This window comes from Mustela putorius, unplaced genomic scaffold (assembly GCF_011764305.1).
Source record: "Mustela putorius furo isolate JIRA1106 unplaced genomic scaffold, ASM1176430v1.1 tig00003909_pilon_pilon_pilon, whole genome shotgun sequence".
In the NCBI taxonomy this organism is placed as follows: Eukaryota; Metazoa; Chordata; class Mammalia; order Carnivora; family Mustelidae; genus Mustela; species Mustela putorius.
The window spans coordinates 36,133,815-36,139,814 of NW_025422057.1; positions in this window are offsets into that span (position 1 = coordinate 36,133,815).

Sequence of the window (6,000 nt, forward strand, 5' to 3'; positions counted from 1 at the left end):
AGGCATTTCTACAAATGGAGAAATTGATGCTCAGAGAAGTGTTTTAACCAAGGTCATTCAGTGATGCTTAATGAAGATTTTATATACTATGTACTGGCAGAGCTAGATTCAGAACCAGTAAAGTGTACTGAAATAGTAAAAATAATTTTTTTAATTATAAAAGAAACCCATGGTCATTGCAGAACTTTGGAGAAAATACTGAAGAGAAGAAAATAAAATTAAAATTACCCTAACAATCCTGAGAAAACTACTTCTAACATTTAGATGTATTTCCTTCCAGATATAAGCATATACACGGGTGGGTTATTTTGTGTATATATATTATATGTAAAATTACATATATATTATATATACATAGATACATATACGTGTGTATGTGTGTGTATGTGTGTGTGTGTGTGTTTCTCTCAGTCCATAATCTTTCCCCTCCAGGCTGTACTTCCTGAGCTGCTTCGTTTTTTAGTATCACACCAAAAAGAGCAAACTGAAAGGAAAATAGTGGAAAACATAATTAAAGATGGGCAAATTTGTAGAAAAATGCCTGGCATCAGTCAACATGAAATTAAAGAAGGATAAAGACAAAGGATAAAAGGGAGAAACAATCTGATCGCCACACAGAAAAATTTCTGCATTGCATTGTTACCCTCATTGGTATGATGAGCATCAAGAAAAGGCTCGACCAAATTATGTTCCTTTCCAAAGAGTAGAAAAATGCATAATTTTGAGAAATTTCTCAAAGAACTAAGAGTTGGAGGGAAAAATCCTCACTTGACAGTGCCTACTTCAGGTGAACCGGAAGAGTCTCCCCCCAACCCCTGCCGCCATTTTCCCACAAAAGTGACAATTTTCCCGATAACCTTGTCTAGGGTCTTTATTTTGGAGAAGGGCTCTATTATCTCTTGTCACCTTAAATCCCACATCCCTTGTCTGCAATTCATACTAGGTTGGGGTTTAGGGGGTAAATTACAGAAAGCAGTTTAGGAGAATACAAACAACTTCCATGACTGAAGGAAGAAGTGAGAGTGGGGACTTAAGCTTTAACCAGTCTCTGGACATTTCAAGTTGATGCAGGCAGTCACCTAAACCACTACTTTCTAATTCATGGCCAGAAAGAACAAAATCTTCTACCATTATGGGCATCCTGTAAACTGGTGGAAATTGACATACTATAGGCTGGGTCCCCACATTCTTTCAGTAGCAAATCTATGCCGTCTCAGCTTGGAGAATCAAGCCATTTGCCTTTGTAAATGATTGAGGCAAACTAACTGCAGCTCTGGAACTTTCTATGGCCAGTCAACAAATCCTTGACATCAGAAGCTTATCTTCTGACCTGGAAGCCCTTTATTCAGGCCTTATCTATTAGCTTTCCAGGAGCCCCAGGGCCCTAAGGAAAAGGTACAAATCCATAGCTGGGCTCACAAATGCCTTAGAGATACACACCTCATTTCTCGTGAGAAGCTCCTAAAATTTAGTCATAATTTGAGAATTCTACAAAATCATACAGGAGGTTTGTAAGAGGGAGATCACTTAGCAGTACTGTTAATGTTGCTAAAAAGATTTTTTTTTCTATAAGAACAACCAAGTATTATGCAGTACAAGTCATCACTCCTGCTCTTTTCATTTATTCTTTAAAAATAAATTCAAATTTGTATATGCTGGGTTTGTCTGGCGGACACTTGACTTCCTTATCGGTCATATTTTAGCCAGCTTCTAGGAGGTATTTGTGTTCCAGTAAATCTTCCTAAAAACTCTTTGCTTTTCAAAATGCACACAGCCCCACTGTACCATCTGTAGCCCAGAAAGGCTAGTTGTAGGAGCATCTGGGTCACAAGCTGTATCCAGAAAAGAGCTTCCTACTGCTCCGAGTGTTTCCGCTCTGAAACTCACACTGTAAAAATTACCCATAGCCTTCAAGGAGTAGCACATTTAAATCACAGTCTATAAATGTTAGAGATGAAAGAGACTTTAGAAATGAGGAAGTCCAAATCCTGAAATTGGAAACAGAGCTCCAGAAAGAGAAAGATAAAGTGCCCCTTTTTACATGGGGAGATATCGGCAAAGTCACAGGGAAACCTAGGTCTTCTGTTACCAAAAGGTGTGCTCTTTCCAGTAAAAGTGCTGCTTCGTCCACAACACTTAAGTGTCTGCATTCCAGATCTGTTCCTGTCTACCTCTGTAATGAATAGGACTAGAAAAACGGTGGCAGAGTCAAACATCAACTCATGGTTTTTCCTTTGAGTGTTTTGTAGAGTCATCTGAAATAGAACAAAAGGACTTTTTAAAACTTCTTCCTGTTCATGAAATTGAGAATTCATTCTTAAAAATGATATTCACATTCCATGTACTCTGCAAGCGCTGAGCTCCTCAGATGGGGGCTGGCTGAACTCTTAAATATAACGGTTTTGCAACTGAGAACATTCTCCAACTAAATGACTTTCATCTGCTTTGTACTTCTGAGCTCTAGCCTGGGTTAAGAACATGACCCCCAAACATGAGTTTTGTTTCCTTTTGCCAACTTCCTTGGACTGCTATTAGTCTTGAGCTCTTTAAATTAATTTTTTATGTCAAAGTAGTTTTGACCACAGGGGGAGCATAAACTTGAACCCCATTCCAAGCTTATGGTTACAAGAAAAATATTTCTATCAAAGCCCACGCTGACATAAAAAAGGTTTATGTTATCCTCCTTTGCAAAGCCATAGATTTTTTTTTTCTAATTCTCTTTTCCACTAGTTTAGTCCTTCAGTGATCTCAGCTTTTCTCAGGAGTCTCAGTAACAATTCCTTTACTTTAGACAAGCCTAGTATTTTATCTTACAGCTTTGCGTGGCTGCTGAAACCCAAGACCCTTAATAGAGAGGTGGCAAATTCCAACCATTTGGAAGTCCACTGGGCCAGTATTAATTTAATACCCCACCCTTCATTTTTCCTTTACTGTGTGGCCCCTAGGCATTTCCCTTCATTTGTGTAGGTTCACTAATGATTTTTTTTTAAGGTTTTTATTTATTTGACAGAGAGAGAGAGAGACAGCAAGTGAGGGAACACAATGTAGGAGGAGTAGGAGAGGGAGAAGCAGGCTTCCCGCTGAGCAGTGAGCCTGACTTGGGGCTCAATCCCAGGACCCTGGGATCATGACCCAAGCCGAAGGCAGACGCTTAACAACTGGGCCACCTAGGCACCCCTGTCACTAATGATTTTAAAAGATATTCATTATATTTACCATTTCTGAGTACTCTGCAGGCTTTTAAACTCTTTATTTTTAATTTTCTTATTACTAAACATTTAAAGAAAGAGTCTCTTTGCTCTTCATGAACTTCCATTTCAAAAGATCTCCACCTTATCGAATCAAAATGATGTTGTACATAGAATAAACTTCCATAGTCTAAATTATTACTGTGGCTTGTTGGATGACAGGATAGGTATGATGGTTTTGCATAGGAAGTGCCTTCCCTTGTTTCTGGTTTTGATCAGACCAAAAAGTGATCCTTTCTATTACAATCAGTTTAAACTTCACCTCCCAAGTATAGAGTGAAGCAGTTGCTTATCACAGAAGAGAAATTAGGGATGCAAAAATTTGGACAGCCAGCACAGTATTATTTTTGAGAGAAGCAAAACCTATAGAAATTAGCGCCTAAAGGCTCAAAACTAAGTGACTCCGCTTTGATCAAGTGTCTACATAAATTCAAGAATTCATCAGTAATGGTTTTGAAGCAGTAAGTGACACCCTTAGGCAGATTTCATGGAACAAAACAATGGCCTAGAGTCTGAAAGAAGGAAGGAGTCTGAATAAGAACATCTCCTTTGCCTTTCTGCTGAAGGACTGACACCAGTTCTTTCTTGGGGAAGAATTATAAAGATGTTCTTTAAAACGTGTCATCTCTAAATGTATATTACAAATTTATTATGGACTAAGAGAAATACTTGAAACATGTTTAAATCTTTTTGCCATCTTCTTAAAAGCTTGAGGTTAAGAATCTACATTAGGTATTTTTCTGGAAGGAAAGATATCCTTGATTGTTGTTCTCGTACGAGGCAAATCAGGCAAGGAGCCACCCTTAACATTTGTCTAAGCAAAACTTAAATTTTCCTTTCAAAACACAGAGTACCACACATTACATAGGCAAGTGGGCCCCATTCTTTCATGAGTCCTGGAAAGGCAGCAGCTTAAGTACTTACTTTAAGTACTGAGTTGCTCATGCTACCGTCAGACCAATTCATTTGTGAGGACATACTGGTAAATTCATCATAGAAAAGTCAGTCTGATTTATTTTTTTTTAATTGAAAAATACATTATGTGAAATTTACCAGTTTCACCATTTTTAGGTGTACATTTCATACAGTTCATGAGCATTAAGTACATTCACATCGTTGTGCAACCATCACCACCATCTATCTCCATAACTTTTTCATCTTCCTAAACTGAAACTCCATACTACTCATTAAACAGTAGCTCCCCATTCCTCCCTCTGCCACCCCATTCCCTGGCAACCACCATTCTACTCTCTGAATTTAACTACTCTAGGTACCACAGAGAAGTGAAATCATGCAATATGTTCTTCTTTATCACTGGCTCATTTCACTTTGTATAGGATCTTCAAGATTCATGTTGTAGCATGTGTGGAAATTTCCTTCTCTTTAAAAATTGCAATAAAACACACAACAAATTTGCCATCTTAAAACTTTTTTCCGCATATAGTTTTTTTTTTAAGATTTTATTTATTTATTTGACAGAGATTGCAAGTAAGCAGAGAGGCAGAGAGAGGAGGAAGCATGCTCCCTGCCGAGCAGAGAGCCCGATGTGGGGCTCGATCCCAGGACCCTGAGATCATGACCTGAGCTGAAGGCAGCGGCTTTAACCCACTGAGCCACCCAGGCACCCCCCACATATAGTTTTGTTAACCATACGCCTGTTGTTGTACCACACATCTCTAGAACTTTTTCATCTTGCTTAACTGAAATTCTATAGTCAATGATCAGTGATTCTCCATCCTCTTGCCCAATCTCTGGAAACCCCTGTTCTCTTTCCTATTTTCAAGAGTTTGATTATTTCACTTAACGTAATGTCCTCAAGGTTCATCCATGGAGCATCAAATGAAATTTCCTTCCCTTTTTAAGGCTGAATAATGTTAGGCAATCTGTTTTGAGAATCAAAGAAAGATTAACCCATTTGAAGACAGAATTATGGCTACAGGACTTTTTTCTTACAGACCCATGCTGAAAGAGGACGTTTTTCCTCCTCTCTCTCTCTCTTTTTTAATATATTATCTATTGCTTTTTTTTCTTGACAAGTATGAATTTTTTCTGAAAAAGCGAACTGTAATAATAATGGTCAAATTTATCCTGGACTCTCTGTGTGGCAGGCAGTGTTCTAAATGCCTTATACACAGTGCCTGGATTAACCCTGACCCTTGTCCCAGGTGAAGGGCATAACTATTATTGTTTCTGGTTTAAAAATGTTGGTATCAAGGTTCACAGACTTTAAGTAAGTTTCCTGAGGTCAATGTCCCACAACTAATGCAGGACCTGAGATTCCCACCATTTACTGCGTGATGAATTAAACATTATAGTCAGCGACTTTCCTATATTTTGGTCAGTGTGTTGCAGAAATTATTTAATATTCTACAGACGGAACACATCCTAATTTGCTAGGCCTGTAGCTATTCTCCATCAGGAACATACTCATTTTTCTCATTCTCGTTCTCTGGACTGTGTTGCTAGCTCTCTCCTCCCTACCACCACTGCACTGTGAATCGGCTATATACAGCACTTCATAAATCTTCTTCTGGCCTTTTATTTCTTTCATTGCCCTTTCTCTTTCTTCGTCTTTCTGTGGTAGAAATGTAAAACCATTATAAACACAATACAGCTTGAGCTATAAGAATTAAATCATGAAAAAACAAATACAGCCCCATGTGAGAGGTACCCTGGGGGCTTAGCAACAGCTGGTTTAACAAAGCAGCAGCTGTACTGAAAAAGGTTGTTTAAAGAAATGTATTTTTAGTCT